A 17500-nucleotide genomic window follows, 5' to 3' on the forward strand; every position below is an offset into this window, starting at 1 on the left:
AACCTTAGCCAAGCCCTAGAACACCCCCTAACCACTCATTTTTGCTATGCTTTCACCGCGTTTACCCTGCCAAGCCAAACGCGGTGACTCAAACTTCTTTTCCTGGCCTTCTGAACCTTAGCCAAGCCCTAGAACACCCCCTAACCACTCATTTTTGCTATGCTTTCACCGCGTTTACCCTGCCAAGCCAAACGCGGTGACTCAAACTTCTTTTCCTGGCCTTCTGAACCTTAGCCAAGCCCTAGAACACCCCCTAACCACTCATTTTTGCTATGCTTTCACCGCGTTTACCCTGCCAAGCCAAACGCGGTGACTCAAACTTCTTTTCCTGGCCTTCTGAACCTTAGCCAAGCCCTAGAACACCCCCTAACCACTCATTTTTGCTATGCTTTCACCGCGTTTACCCTGCCAAGCCAAACGCGGTGACTCAAACTTCTTTTCCTGGCCTTCTGAACCTTAGCCAAGCCCTAGAACACCCCCTAACCACTCATTTTTGCTATGCTTTCACCGCGTTTACCCTGCCAAGCCAAACGCGGTGACTCAAACTTCTTTTCCTGGCCTTCTGAACCTTAGCCAAGCCCTAGAACACCCCCTAACCACTCATTTTTGCTATGCTTTCACCGCGTTTACCCTGCCAAGCCAAACGCGGTGACTCAAACTTCTTTTCCTGGCCTTCTGAACCTTAGCCAAGCCCTAGAACACCCCCTAACCACTCATTTTTGCTATGCTTTCACCGCGTTTACCCTGCCAAGCCAAACGCGGTGACTCAAACTTCTTTTCCTGGCCTTCTGAACCTTAGCCAAGCCCTAGAACACCCCCTAACCACTCATTTTTGCTATGCTTTCACCGCGTTTACCCTGCCAAGCCAAACGCGGTGACTCAAACTTCTTTTCCTGGCCTTCTGAACCTTAGCCAAGCCCTAGAACACCCCCTAACCACTCATTTTTGCTATGCTTTCACCGCGTTTACCCTGCCAAGCCAAACGCGGTGACTCAAACTTCTTTTCCTGGCCTTCTGAACCTTAGCCAAGCCCTAGAACACCCCCTAACCACTCATTTTTGCTATGCTTTCACCGCGTTTACCCTGCCAAGCCAAACGCGGTGACTCAAACTTCTTTTCCTGGCCTTCTGAACCTTAGCCAAGCCCTAGAACACCCCCTAACCACTCATTTTTGCTATGCTTTCACCGCGTTTACCCTGCCAAGCCAAACGCGGTGACTCAAACTTCTTTTCCTGGCCTTCTGAACCTTAGCCAAGCCCTAGAACACCCCCTAACCACTCATTTTTGCTATGCTTTCACCGCGTTTACCCTGCCAAGCCAAACGCGGTGACTCAAACTTCTTTTCCTGGCCTTCTGAACCTTAGCCAAGCCCTAGAACACCCCCTAACCACTCATTTTTGCTATGCTTTCACCGCGTTTACCCTGCCAAGCCAAACGCGGTGACTCAAACTTCTTTTCCTGGCCTTCTGAACCTTAGCCAAGCCCTAGAACACCCCCTAACCACTCATTTTTGCTATGCTTTCACCGCGTTTACCCTGCCAAGCCAAACGCGGTGACTCAAACTTCTTTTCCTGGCCTTCTGAACCTTAGCCAAGCCCTAGAACACCCCCTAACCACTCATTTTTGCTATGCTTTCACCGCGTTTACCCTGCCAAGCCAAACGCGGTGACTCAAACTTCTTTTCCTGGCCTTCTGAACCTTAGCCAAGCCCTAGAACACCCCTAACCACTCATTTTTGCTATGCTTTCACCGCGTTTACCCTGCCAAGCCAAACGCGGTGACTCAAACTTCTTTTCCTGGCCTTCTGAACCTTAGCCAAGCCCTAGAACACCCCCTAACCACTCATTTTTGCTATGCTTTCACCGCGTTTACCCTGCCAAGCCAAACGCGGTGACTCAAACTTCTTTTCCTGGCCTTCTGAACCTTAGCCAAGCCCTAGAACACCCCCTAACCACTCATTTTTGCTATGCTTTCACCGCGTTTACCCTGCCAAGCCAAACGCGGTGACTCAAACTTCTTTTCCTGGCCTTCTGAACCTTAGCCAAGCCCTAGAACACCCCCTAACCACTCATTTTTGCTATGCTTTCACCGCGTTTACCCTGCCAAGCCAAACGCGGTGACTCAAACTTCTTTTCCTGGCCTTCTGAACCTTAGCCAAGCCCTAGAACACCCCCTAACCACTCATTTTTGCTATGCTTTCACCGCGTTTACCCTGCCAAGCCAAACGCGGTGACTCAAACTTCTTTTCCTGGCCTTCTGAACCTTAGCCAAGCCCTAGAACACCCCCTAACCACTCATTTTTGCTATGCTTTCACCGCGTTTACCCTGCCAAGCCAAACGCGGTGACTCAAACTTCTTTTCCTGGCCTTCTGAACCTTAGCCAAGCCCTAGAACACCCCCTAACCACTCATTTTTGCTATGCTTTCACCGCGTTTACCCTGCCAAGCCAAACGCGGTGACTCAAACTTCTTTTCCTGGCCTTCTGAACCTTAGCCAAGCCCTAGAACACCCCCTAACCACTCATTTTTGCTATGCTTTCACCGCGTTTACCCTGCCAAGCCAAACGCGGTGACTCAAACTTCTTTTCCTGGCCTTCTGAACCTTAGCCAAGCCCTAGAACACCCCTAACCACTCATTTTTGCTATGCTTTCACCGCGTTTACCCTGCCAAGCCAAACGCGGTGACTCAAACTTCTTTTCCTGGCCTTCTGAACCTTAGCCAAGCCCTAGAACACCCCCTAACCACTCATTTTTGCTATGCTTTCACCGCGTTTACCCTGCCAAGCCAAACGCGGTGACTCAAACTTCTTTTCCTGGCCTTCTGAACCTTAGCCAAGCCCTAGAACACCCCCTAACCACTCATTTTTGCTATGCTTTCACCGCGTTTACCCTGCCAAGCCAAACGCGGTGACTCAAACTTCTTTTCCTGGCCTTCTGAACCTTAGCCAAGCCCTAGAACACCCCCTAACCACTCATTTTTGCTATGCTTTCACCGCGTTTACCCTGCCAAGCCAAACGCGGTGACTCAAACTTCTTTTCCTGGCCTTCTGAACCTTAGCCAAGCCCTAGAACACCCCCTAACCACTCATTTTTGCTATGCTTTCACCGCGTTTACCCTGCCAAGCCAAACGCGGTGACTCAAACTTCTTTTCCTGGCCTTCTGAACCTTAGCCAAGCCCTAGAACACCCCCTAACCACTCATTTTTGCTATGCTTTCACCGCGTTTACCCTGCCAAGCCAAACGCGGTGACTCAAACTTCTTTTCCTGGCCTTCTGAACCTTAGCCAAGCCCTAGAACACCCCCTAACCACTCATTTTTGCTATGCTTTCACCGCGTTTACCCTGCCAAGCCAAACGCGGTGACTCAAACTTCTTTTCCTGGCCTTCTGAACCTTAGCCAAGCCCTAGAACACCCCCTAACCACTCATTTTTGCTATGCTTTCACCGCGTTTACCCTGCCAAGCCAAACGCGGTGACTCAAACTTCTTTTCCTGGCCTTCTGAACCTTAGCCAAGCCCTAGAACACCCCCTAACCACTCATTTTTGCTATGCTTTCACCGCGTTTACCCTGCCAAGCCAAACGCGGTGACTCAAACTTCTTTTCCTGGCCTTCTGAACCTTAGCCAAGCCCTAGAACACCCCCTAACCACTCATTTTTGCTATGCTTTCACCGCGTTTACCCTGCCAAGCCAAACGCGGTGACTCAAACTTCTTTTCCTGGCCTTCTGAACCTTAGCCAAGCCCTAGAACACCCCCTAACCACTCATTTTTGCTATGCTTTCACCGCGTTTACCCTGCCAAGCCAAACGCGGTGACTCAAACTTCTTTTCCTGGCCTTCTGAACCTTAGCCAAGCCCTAGAACACCCCCTAACCACTCATTTTTGCTATGCTTTCACCACGTTTACCCTGCCAAGCCAAACGCGGTGACTCAAACTTCTTTTCCTGGCCTTCTGAACCTTAGCCAAGCCCTAGAACACCCCCTAACCACTCATTTTTGCTATGCGTTCACCGCTTTTACCCTGCCAAGCCAAACGCGGTGACTCAAACTTCATTTCCTGGCCTTTTGAACCTTAGCCAAGCCCTAGAACACCCCCTAACCACTCATTTTTGCTATACTTTCACTGCGTTTAACCTGCCAAGCCAAACGCGGTGACTCAAACTTCTTTTCCTGGCCTTCTGAACCTTAGCCAAGCCCTAGAACACCCCCTAACCACTCATTTTTGCTATGTTTTCACCGCGTTTACCCTGCCAAGCCAAACGCAGTGACTCAAACTTCTTTTCCTGGCCTTCTGAACCTTAGCCAAGCCCTAGAACACCCCTAACCACTCATTTTTGCTATGCTTTCACCGCGCTTACCCTGCCAAGCCAAACACGGTGACTCAAACTTCTTTTCCTGGCCTTCTGAACCTTAGCCAAGCCCTAGAACACCCCCTAACCACTCATTTTGCTATACTTTCACTGCGTTTACCCTGCCAAGCCAAACACGGTGACTCAAACTTCTTTTCCTGGCCTTCTGAACCTTAGCCAAGCCCTAGAACACCCCCTAACCACTCATTTTTGCTATTTTTTCACCACGTGTACCCTGCCAAGCCAAACGCAGTGACTCAAACTTCTTTTCCTGGCCTTCTGAACCTTAGCCAAGCCCTAGAACACCCCCTAACCACTCATTTTTGCTATGCGTTCACCGCTTTTACCCTGCCAAGCCAAACGCGGTGACTCAAACTTCATTTCCTGGCCTTTTGAACCTTAGCCAAGCCCTAGAACACCCCGTAACCACTCATTTTTGCTATACTTTCACTGCGTTTACCCTGCCAAGCCAAACACGGTGACTCAAACTTCTTTTCCTGGCCTTCTGAACCTTAGCCAAGCCCTAGAACACCCCCTAACCACTCATTTTTGCTATGCTTTCACCGCGCTTACCCTGCCAAGCCAAACACGGTGACTCAAACTTCTTTTCCTGGCCTTCTGAACCTTAGCCAAGCCCTAGAACACCCCCTAACCACTCATTTTTGCTATGCTTTCACTGCGTTTACCCTGCCAAGCCAAACACGGTGACTCAAACTTCTTTTCCTGGCCTTCTGAACCTTAGCCAAGCCCTAGAACACCCCCTAACCACTCATTTTTGCTATGTTTTCACCGCGTTTACCCTGCCAAGCCAAACGCAGTGACTCAAACTTCTTTTCCTGGCCTTCTGAACCTTAGCCAAGCCCTAGAACACCCCCTAACCACTCATTTTTGCTATGCTTTCACCGCGTTTACCCTGCCTCGCCCAACGCGGTGACTCAAAATTCTTTTCCTGGCCTTCTGAACCCTAGCCAAGCCCTAGAACACCCCCTAACCACTCATTTTTGCTATACTTTCACCGCGTTTACCCTGCCAAGCCAAACGCGGTGACTCAAACTTCTTTTCCTGGCCTTCTGAACCTTAGCCAAGCCCTAGAACACCCCCTAACCACTCATTATTGATATGCTTTCACCGCGTTTACCCTGCCAAGCCAAACGCGGTGACTCAAACTTCTTTTCCTGGCCTTCTGAACCTTAGCCAAGCCCTAGAACACCCCCTAACCACTCATTTTTGCTATGCTTTCACCGCGTTTACCCTGCCAAGTCAAACGCGGTGACTCAAACTTCTTTTCCTGGCCTTCTGAACCTTAACCAAGCCCTAGAACACCCCCTAACCACTCATTTTTGCTATGCTTTCACCGCGTTTACCCTGCCAAGCCAAACGCGGTGACTCAAACTTCTTTTCCTGGCCTTCTGAACCTTAGCCAAGCCCTAGAACAACCCCTAGCCACTCATTTTTGCTATGCTTTCACCGTGTTTACCCTGCCAAGCCAAACGCGGTGACTCAAACTTCTTTTCCTGGCCTTCTGAACCTTAGCCAAGCCCTAGGACACCCCTTAATCACTCATTTTTGCTATGCTTTCATCGCGTTTGCCCTGCCTAGCCAAACACGGTGACTCAAACTTCTTTTCCTGGCCTTCTGAACCTTAGCCAAGCCCTAGAACACCCCGTAACTTCTCATTTTTGCTATGCTTTTACCGCGTTTACCCTGCCAAGCCAAACGCGGTGACTCAAACTTCTTTTCCTGGCCTTCTGAACCTTATCCAAACCCTAGAACACCCCCTAACCACTCATTTTTGCTATGCTTTCACCGCGTTTACCCTGCCAAGCCAAACACGATGACTTAAACTTCTTTTCCTGGCCTTCTGAACCTTAGCCAAGCCCTAGAACACCCCCTAGCCACTCATTTTTGCTATGCTTTCACCGCGTTTACCCTGCCAAGCCAAACACGGTGACTCAATTTTTTTTCCTGGCCTTCTGAACCTTAGCCAAGCCCTAGAACACCCCCTAACCACTCATTTTTGCTATGCTTTCATCGCGTTTGCCCTGCCTAGCCAAACGCGGTGACTCAAACTTCTTTTCCTGGCCTTCTGAAGCTTTGCCAAGCCCTAGAACACCCCCTAACCACTCATTTTTGCTATGCTTTCATCGCGTTTGCCCTGCCTAGCCAAACGCGGTGACTCAAACTTCTTTTCCTGGCCTTCTGAACTTTAGCCAAGCCCTAGAACACCCCCTAACCACTCATTTTTGCTAAGCTTTTACCGCGTTTACCCTGCCAAGCCAAACGCGGTGACTCAAACTTCTTTTCCTGGCCTTGTGAACCTTAGCCAAGCCCTAGGACACCCCTTAATCACTCATTTTTGCTATGCTTTCATCGCGTTTGCCCTGCCTAGCCAAACACGGTGACTCAAACTTCTTTTCCTGGCCTTCTGAACCTTAGCCAAGCCCTAGAACACCCCATAACTACTCGTTTTTGCTATGCTTTTACCGCGTTTACCCTGCCAAGCCAAACGCGGTGACTCAAACTTCTTTTCCTGGCCTTCTGAACCTTAGCCAAGCCCTAACGCGGTGACTCAAACTTCTTTCCCTGGCCTTCTGAACCTTAGCCAAGCCCTAGAACACCCCCTAACCACTCATTTTTGCTATGCTTTCACCGCATTTACCCTGCCAAGCCAAACGCGGTGACTCAAACTTCTTTTCCTGGCCTTCTGAACCTTAGCCAAGCCCTAGAACACCCCCTAACCACTCATTTTTGCTGTTAGGGTTAGGGTTAGGGTTAGGGTTAGGGTTAGGGTTAGGGTTAGGGTTAGGGTTAGGGTTAGGGTTAGGGTTAGGGTTAGGGTTAGGGTTAGGGTTAGGGTTAGGGTTAGGGTTAGGGTTAGGGTTAGGGTTAGGGTTAGGGTTAGGGTTAGGGTTAGGGTTAGGGTTAGGGTTAGGGTTAGGGTTAGGGTTAGGGTTAGGGTTAGGGTTAGGGTTAGGGTTAGGGTTAGGGTTAGGGTTAGGGTTAGGGTTAGGGTTAGGGTTAGGGTTAGGGTTAGGGTTAGGGTTAGGGTTAGGGTTAGGGTTAGGGTTAGGGTTAGGGTTAGGGTTAGGGTTAGGGTTAGGGTTAGGGTTAGGGTTAGGGTTAGGGTTAGGGTTAGGGTTCGGGTTAGGGTTAGGGTTAGGGTTCGGGTTAGGGTTAGGGTTAGGGTTAGGGTTAGGGTTAGGGTTAGGGTTAGGGTTAGGGTTAGGGTTAGGGTTAGGGTTAGGGTTAGGGTTAGGGTTCGGGTTAGGGTTCGGGTTAGGGTTAGGGTTAGGGTTAGGGTTAGGGTTAGGGTTCGGGTTAGGGTTAGGGTTAGGGTTAGGGTTAGGGTTAGGGTTAGGGTTAGGGTTAGGGTTAGGGTTAGGGTTAGGGTTGGGTTAGGGTTAGGGTTAGGGTTAGGGTTAGGGTTAGGGTTAGGGTTAGGGTTAGGGTTAGGGTTAGGGTTAGGGTTAGGGTTAGGTTAGGGTTAGGGTTAGGGTTAGGGTTAGGGTTAGGGTTAGGGTTAGGGTTAGGGTTAGGGTTAGGGTTAGGGTTAGGGTTAGGGTTAGGGTTAGGGTTAGGGTTAGGGTTAGGGTTAGGGTTAGGGTTAGGGTTAGGGTTAGGGTTAGGGTTATGGTCTTGGAAAACTAATTTGTCTCTTTAAGATAAATTTTTGTCTATATGCGATGCGTTTTTGATTCGCTAGTATCCTTTGTTTATATGCTATAATTTTTTGTTTCTATGCGAATTTATCACATATAAACAAAATTTATAGCAGGGAAACAAATTTTTGTTTCAATACTATAGATTTTTGTCTTGCTGCAATGTGAATTGTTTCTATGCTATTTTTCATTTGTTTCTGTGATATAAATCCTTGTTTTAAGCTTTTATAGGCCATTCCAGTATAGGGATGGAATTTGTTTGCTATAAATTGCAGATAGCATGGTTTCTTTACAAGGACATTACTTTTAAGGTGAAAATCTTTCTATTTTTATTTTATATTGTTAAGATGATGTCATTTTTCATCTGGAGACTATTTTTCGGTTTATCTCAACACAGTTTGATTGTTTCTGACTTTTAGAAGGACTCAAAAGCACTGAAGGGGAATCTCTGAAACTTGTATTTTTTTCTTAAGTGTTTTGGTACTCTGGTAAAGTATTGCGTATAATCCAAACTTTCGTTAAGTTTTCGGAAGCAGTTCCACCCCTCCTAGCATAATAAATTATACCTTTTGAGAAGCGCATTACGATGTAGAAAATAAAAATCGGTGTTACTTGAATTTAGATTTTATCAAAAAACCGTAAAAACCGAAAAATGCTGACGTAAGGAAAACTTGTTGTTTTAATAACTCTAGTTAGGCTAAGGGTAAAAAATGAAATTTGGATTATAGTTGCATATCATTAATAGAAACGTTTTTGCAAATTTTTTTTTTAATTTTTCTGACGTCAGCACTAATCAGCTAAATACTAAAATTTGCAATATCACTGCGTCAGCAAAATTTAAAAAAATGTTTTTTTCAAAAGATCCTTTTAATGATGTACATGAATTTAAGATGTTTTCAAAAGAAATGTCTTGATAATGTTGTAAGAGTGGATAAATAAAACTTCTTGAAGAAAATGCTACTTTTCGCAATTTCCCTGCGTTAACACTAAATCATCTTGTCTTCAGAAAAATTGAAACGGGCATCAATAGATGAAGCTGTACAGCATACTTTGCTTTTGGTGAAAGTGAAGTCTGATATCTACCACTAAAGTCTACCGTTAAATTTTATTATCATGTCGTAATGCATTTAGCATTCCTTTCTTAAATTTCTTCCTAAGATAAAATTTCAAGTTTCATAAATAGTTAAAAAAGTCTAATGGAGTGGGTTGGGTATCGCGCTCTCTGAAAGAATTGGGTAAAACTTGGATTAATCATAAAGTGCACTTCAAGATCAATATCTAAAAAGTTATTTTCATCTTACTCAAATGGGTTGCTTCAAAGTACTTCTCAGAACTGATCTAAACAAGGAAACCCTTTTCACGTAACTATAAAATCAGCCTAATAAAATAATAAAATCATTATCTTTAAAAACACGATTTACCACTGTTCATAATGGAAAATGAGATTTTTTCCATAAACTTCATGTTACAAAATAGATGGCCATTAATTCTTTTGCAATTTTCTTATGATTGTTTCGAGTTAGAGCACTTTAAACTTTTAGGGATGGATAACATAGGAACAAATTATATTTCATCCCCAAAAGTTGTTTTTATGCAATAATTCAAAATTGCCTTAATCTCATGAATTTATATAGTTAGAATAGTTTAAAAAGCAATGTCTCGATAATGCTGTATGAGTGGATAAATGAAATTGCTATTTTTTGCAGTTTGCACGCTTAACACTAAGTTAGCTTGTCTCCAAAAAAATTTAAACGGGCGTCGATAGATAAAGCCGTACCACATACTTTGCTTTTGGTGAAAATAAAGTCTGAAGTATAGAGTTAAAGTCTACCGTTTAAATCTATTATCATGTCGTCCAACATTTAACATTCCTTTCAAAAGTTCCTTCCTAAGATAAAATGCCAGGTTTCATGAATAGTTAAAATGCTTTAATAGAGTTTGTATATGTGTACGTACTCTCTTAAAGAATGGGGTAAACCTTGAATTGATCATGAAGTGCACTTCAAGATAATTATCTAAAATATTATTTTCATCTTACTAAAATGGGTTGCTTCAAAGTATATAAACTTTTGATTTACTTCTCAGACCTGATCTAAATAAAGAAACCCTTTTCACATAACTATAAAATTAGCTTAATATTATAATAAAATCACTATCTTTAAAAACACGATTTACCACGGTTCCTAACAGAGAATGAGATTTTCCCATAAACTTCATGTTACAAAATAGATGGTGATTAACTCTTTTGCAATTTTCTTATGATTTTTTTGAGTTAGAACACTTTAACATAGGATAACATAGGAACAAATTATATTTCATCCCCAAAAGTTGTTTTTATGCAATAATTCAAAATTGCCTTAATCTCATGAATTTTAATAGTTAGTATAGTTTAAAAAGCAATGTCTCGATAATGCTGTAAGAGTGGATAAATAAAACTGATATTTTTCGCAGTTTGCACGCTTAACACTAAGTTAGCTTGTCTCCAAAAAAATTGAAACGGGCTTCGATAGATAAAGCCGTACCACATGCTTTGCTTTTGGTGAAAATAAAGTCTGAAGTATAGAGTTAAAGTCTACCGTTTGAATCTATTATCATGTCGTGATTCGTTTAACATTCCTGTCAAAAGTTCCTTCCTAAGATAAATGCCAAGTTGCATGAATAGTTAAAATGCTTTAAAGGAGTCGGTTTATGTGTACTCTCTGAAAGAATGGGGTAAACTTTGGATTATTCATGAAGTACATTTCAAAATTATTATCTGAAATATTATTTTCATCTTACTCAAATGCATTGCTTTAAAGTATATAACCTTTTGATTCACTTCTCCGACCTGATCTAAATAAAGAAACCCTTTTCACATAACTATAAAATCAGCCTAATATTATAATAAAATCACTATCTTTAAAAACACGATTTACCACGGTTCCTAACGGAGAATGAGATTTTCCCATAAACTTCATGTTACAAAATAGATGGTGATTAACTCTTTTGCAATTTTCTTATGATTTTTTCGAGTTAGAACACTTTAAACTTTTAGGGAGGGATAACATAGGAACAAATTATATTTCATCCCCAAAACTTGTTTTTATGCAATACTTCAGAATTGCCTTAATCTCATGAATTTTAATAGTTAGTATAGTTTAAAAAGCAATGTCTCGATAATGCTGTAAGAGTGGATAAATAAAACTGATATTTTTCGCAGTTTGCACGCTTAACACTAAGTCAGCTTGTCTCCAAAAAAGATTGAAATGGGCGTCGATAGATAAAGCCGTACCATATGCTTTCCTTTTGTTGAAAATAAAGTCTGAAGTAACCGTTTAAATCTATCATCATGTCGTGAATCATTTAACATTCCTTTCAAAAGTTCTTTCCTAAGATAAAATGCCAAGTTGCATGAATAATTAAAAAGCTTTAATAGAGTTGGTATATGTGTACGTAATCTCTGAAAGAATGGGGTAAAACTTGGATTAATCATGAAGTACATTTCAAAATTATTATCTAAAATATTATTTTCATCTTACTGAAATGGGTTGCTTCAAAGTATATAACCTTTTGATTTACTTCTCAGACCTGATCTAAATAAAGAAACCCTTTTCACATAACTATAAAACCAGCCTAATAATATCATAAAATCGTTATCTTTAAAAGCACGATTTACCACGGTTCCTAACGGAAAATTAAATATTCCCATACATAAACTTCATGTTACAAAATAGATGCTCATTAACTCTTTTGCAATTTTCTAATGATTTTTTTGAGTTACAGCACTTTAAACTTTTAGGGATGGATAACATAGGAACAAATTATATTTCATCCCCAAAACTTGTTTTTATGCATTAATTCAAAATTGCCTAAATCTCATGAATTTATATAGCTAGAATAGTTTAAAAAGCAATGTCTTGATAATGCTGTATGAGTGGATAAATAAAACTTCTATTTTTTGCTTGTATCCAAAAGAAAATTGAAACGGGCGTCGATAGATAAAACCTTATCACATGCTTTGCTTTTGGTGAAAATTAAGTCTGAAGTATAGAGTTAAAGTCTACCGTTTAAATATATTATCATGTCGTGAATCTTTTAACATTCCTTTCAAAAGTTCCTTCGTAAGATAAAATGCCAAGTTGCATGAATAGTTAAAAAGCTTTAATAGAGTGGGTATATGTGTACGTATTGTACTCTCTGAAAGAATGGGGTAAAACTTAGATTAATCATGAAGTACATTTCAAGATTATTATCCGAAATATTATTTTCATCTTACTCAAATGGGATGCTTCAATGTACATAACTTTTTGATTTACTTCTCAGACCTGATCTAAATAAAGAAACCCTTTTCACATAACTTTAAAATCAGCCTAATAATGTACCAAAATCATCATCTTTAAAAACACGATTTACCACTGTTCATAATGGAAAATGAGATTTTTTCCATAAACTTCATGTTACAAAATAGATGGCCATTAATTCTTTTGCAATTTTCTTATGATTGTTTCGAGTTAGAGCACTTTAAACTTTTAGGGATGGATAACATAGGAACAAATTATATTTCATCCCCAAAAGTTGTTTTTATGCAATAATTCAAAATTGCCTTAATCTCATGAATTTATATAGTTAGAATAGTTTAAAAAGCAATGTCTCGATAATGCTGTAAGAGTGGATAAATGAAATTGCTATTTTTTGCAGTTTGCACGCTTAACACTAAGTTAGCTTGTCTCCAAAAAAATTGAAACGGGCTTCGATAGATAAAGCCGTACCACATGCTTTGCTTTTGGTGAAAATAAAGTCTGAAGTATAGAGTTAAAGTCTACCGTTTCAATCTATTATCAAGTTGTGATGCATTTAACATTCCTTTCAAAGATTCCTTTCTAAGATAACATGCCAAGTTTGTCCCGAAAAAATTGAAACGTTGAAACGTCGAAACGCCGTCAGATAAAGCCATACAACATACTTTGATTTTGGTAAAAATGAGTTCTGAAAACTAGAGTTAAAGACTAATGTTAAAATCTACAATCATGTTTGTTTTTCTGTTTTGTTTGAAATACTTCATATGCATTAGAGACTTCATATACTTATCTCGCAGTAAATTTAAAAAGGTTTCATAAAATCTTATTCAATGTAAATGACAGGCAGACAAATATAAAAATGAAAAACGTGAGTAAAGAAGTTTTAAAAGAAAATATCGTTTCAAAATTATTTTCCTTACTTCAATAAACAAGCTATGAAGATATGGCAAGGACTCAAAAAAATAATCAAAGAAACTATATTAACTGATCTTTAAATTTTGCTTAGGCAATATGTTTGATTTTAATTCTTTTCTATTCATATTCTTAAAAAAGAGAAACTTCACAATATGGATGCTTGAAAGCTTTTTTCATAAGTTAATATCAATAATGTGATTGATGCAGAACTACAACTTCTTCTTTACTGACTATTTGAAAATGTTGGTACCTAAAAATAGCGACCGTCCCTGATTTTTGTCTCTGTGTTTTCTAAGATCGTGAATTTCTATATTCTATCTAGCAGATAAATTCCAACGAATTTTCTTTCGACACGCTGCTCTGAAGATCGGGAAAATATTAAACATCTGGAAGGTTTTGATTATACGGAATTTCGCCTGACCGCGCAACGAATATCAAAGAAAAGTATGGGCCCCAGGGCCAATTTTCGGGCCTTGTTGGGTTCAACTGCCAATTTCTTCGCTTAGCGCAAATAGGACGTCTGAAACCAACTAGAGTTGTCGGCACATCAATGAATGGATGACAACCATTCCTCACCAATTGGCTATTAGCCCGCCCATTTAGAGCTTTAGCGTGGGTGGGCGGGCAAATTTCTTTTCCGTACATGGACGGGAGTATCTCATCTTGACGGTTGGGAGTATCATCGACGGGCGGGAGTATCTTAAACTTATCTTAATTCTTGAAATATCGACCCGAGCGGGGTTCTAATCACAAAATGAAAAAGTTTCTGATCAGAAAACAAGCGCGCTATCCGTTGAGCCACTTGCACGGCAGAACACAAAATTTGAAAATACTTATAGAATGACAGAAAAGACGGGGGCAATGTTATTATAATATCGGTAAAATTTCCCCTTTTGTAACCTGTGTGAAATTCGAGCCGTTACTAGCAACCCTGACCTAAGGAATTCCAAACAACAAAACCAAACAACAAAGATGAGATACTCCCGACCGTCGATGATACTCCCGTCCATGTACGGAAAAAAAATTGCGGCGGCCACCAATACGCAATCGGAATATCAATTAACTATTAAGTTATACTTCTCGGGACGGTCACGCGTTTTAACCGTGCTCAAACTGATTTTTTTAAAGCTTCCGCTCGGCAAACCTTAAACAACTAGAGTAAAAAGAAGGTAATTCTTAAATTTAAAGATGGCGCGTCGAGGCATATGTGCACTTCTTCTTTAAAATTTAGAATTGTTTTGATGCTTTTGGTCAGGGAATTGTAAAATTGTAATTGATGCATGAGAGATTATGAAAGATTAAAAGTTAACAGATTATGAAAGTTTTAAAGTTAAATAGTGTTATTGGCCAAAAATCTGGTGTTGTTTCCTTATTAAGTTTTTGTTTCCTTATTATACAGCTCAAAAACATTGTGTGCTCTTGCATAAGCTTTTATAACTTTTGATAAAATACAAATTCTGATCTCAAATTTTGCAATAAGCTTGAAAATTATGATGTCCAAAAGTGTTTGAAATTTGAAAGTAAACGTACAAGTGGTTTTGATTCCCCAGCGCGTCAAAACTCATTTTTTTTACCGCTTAACTTATAAAACTTGTGTTTGCTTATAACTTTTGATATGATTCAAATTTTGATCTCAAATTTTGAAATGAACTTGAACATTATGATATCTAAAAGTATTTCAAATTTGAAAGTAAACGTACAAGTGGTTTTGATTCCCCGGCGCGTCAAAACTCATTTTTTTGACCGCGTAACTTATAAAACTTGTGTTTGCTTATAACTTTTGATACGATTCAAATTTTGATCTCAAATTTTGAAATGAACTTCAACATTATGATATGTAAAAGTGTTTCAAATTTGAAAGTAAACGTACAAGCGGTTTTGATTCCCCGGCTTGTCAAAACCCATTTTTTTACCGCGTAACTTATAAAACTTGTGTTTGCTTATAACTTTTGATATGATTCAAATTTTGATCTCAAATTTTGAAATGAACTTGAACATTATGATATCTAAAAGTGTTTCAAATTTGAAATGAAACGTACAAGTGGTTTTGATTCCCCGGCGCGTCAAAACTCATTTTTTTGACCGTGTAACTTATAAAACTTGTGTTTGCTTATAACTTTTGATATGATTCAAATTTTGATCTCAAATTTTGAAATGAACTTGAACATTATGATATCTAAAAGTGTTTCAAATTTGAAAGTAAACGTACAAGTGGTTTTGATTCCCCGGCTTGTCAAAACCCATTTTTTATACCGCTTAACTTATAAAACTTGTGTTTGCTTATAACTTTTGATATGATTCAAATTTTGATCTCAAATTTTGAAATGAACTTGAACATTATGATATCTAAAAGTGTTTCAAATTTGAAAGTAAACGTACAAGTGGTTTTGATTCCCGGCTTGTCAAAACCCATTTTTTTTACCGCTTAACTTATAAAACTTGTGTTTGCTTATAACTTTTGATATTATTCAAATTTTGATCTCAAATTTTGAAATGAACTTGAACATTATGATATCTAAAAGTGTTTCAAATTTGAAATGAAACGTACAAGCGGTTTTGATTCCCCGGCTTGTCAAAACCAATTTTTTTGCCGCGTAACTTATAAAACTTGTTTTTGCTTATAACTTTTGATACAATTCAAATTTTGATCTCAAATTTTGAAATGAACTGAAACATTATGATATCTAAAAGTGTTTCAAAATTGAAATGAAACGTACAAGTGGTTTTGATTCCCCGGCTTGTCAAAACCCGTTTTTTGCCGCGTAACTTTTAAAACTTGTGTTTGCTTATAACTTATGACATAATCCAAATTTTGATCTCAAATGTTGAAATGAACTTCAACATTATGATATGTAAAAGTCTTTCAAATTTGAAATGATACGTACAAGTGGTTTTGATTCCCCGGCTTGTCAAAACCCAATTTTTTTGACCGCATAACTTATAAAACTTGTGTTTGCTTATATAACTTTTGACATAATTCAAATTTTGATCTCAAATTTTGAAATGAACTTGAACATTATGATATGTAAAAGTGTTTTAAATTTGAAATGAAACGTACAAGTGGTTTTGATTCCCGGCTTGTCGAAACCCAATATTTTTACCGCGTAACTTATAAAACTTGTGTTTGCTGATAACTTTTGATATGATTCAAATTTTGATCTCAACTTTTGAAATGAACTTGAACATTATGATATCTAAAAGTGTTTCAAATTTGAAATGAAACGTACAAGTGGTTTCGATTCCCCGGCTTCTCAAAACTCATTTTTTTGCCGTTTTAAACACAGAAACAAAATTTAGGGATGGAATGCTTATAATGCGTCTTATTTTAGTATGAACTTTTTCTAACTGCAGTATTGTGTAGTATTTGATAGTCAAAATGTTTCTTGATAATCAAACCATGTGTTCTAGAAATATTTCTCAATTTGATACAAAATAATTTTCTTTCTTACTACTGCCGTTTTAAACACAGAAACAAAATTTAGGGATGGAATGCTTATAATGCGTCTTATTTTAGTATGAACTTTTTCTATCTGCAGTATTGTGTAGTATTTGACAGTCAAAATGTTTCTTGATAATCAAACCATGTGTTCTAGAAATATTTCTCAATTTGATACAAAATAATTTTCTTTCTTACTTACTAAGCCTTGTTTAGTGTGATTCAAAAATTATGTTTGCTTATAACTTTTGACGTATTTCAAACTTGTTTTATATACATGGAAAGTCAATTGTATGATTGTAAAGTGTTTGTAATTTTTTTCTCTTGTCAATCAATTTTATTAGCTGTACATTAAAAAAAGAAAGAAACCCAATGCCTAAAGGAAAGTTTTAAACACAGAAACAAAATTTAGGGATGGAATGCTTATAGTGCGTCTTAATTTAGTATGAACTTTTTCTATCTGCAGTATTGTGTAATATTTGAAACCATGTGTTCTAGAAATATTTCTCAATTCAATACAAAATAATTTTCTTTCTTACTAAGCCTTGTTTAGTGTGATTCAAAAAAGTAAAAAAAACAAATGCTTAAAGGAAAGCGTTAATACAAAAGTAAAATTTAGGGATGGGATGTTCATAGTGCATGGGATTTCTATGTAAACTGTTTTCTTCTCTGTAACATCATTTAGCGTTTGATGGTCCAAGTGTTTCTTTGACCATCAAACCATGCAATCTAGAAATTATTTTCTATTAGAATTTGTTTTTTATTTTATTTTACAAAAATAATAATCTTTCCTACCAAGCCTTGTCCTTTCATAAAGAGACAAATATGGTCAAAGAAACACTTGGATAATCATTTGTTGAGTTTAA

General features: G+C 39.3%; 1 protein-coding gene across 2 annotated transcripts in view; it reads right to left on the bottom strand.

Moving 5' to 3' along the window:
- LOC136810947 (zinc metalloproteinase-disintegrin-like EoMP06) overlaps positions 1-17500 on the bottom strand; it is a 179583-nt gene that overhangs the window by 49806 nt on the left and 112277 nt on the right. The gene's annotated exons all lie outside the window — the stretch shown is intronic.

The sequence above is a fragment of the Clytia hemisphaerica genome, unplaced genomic scaffold (genome assembly GCF_902728285.1).
Source record: "Clytia hemisphaerica strain Z4C2 unplaced genomic scaffold, Clytia hemisphaerica genome assembly, whole genome shotgun sequence".
Taxonomy (NCBI): Eukaryota; Metazoa; Cnidaria; class Hydrozoa; order Leptothecata; family Clytiidae; genus Clytia; species Clytia hemisphaerica.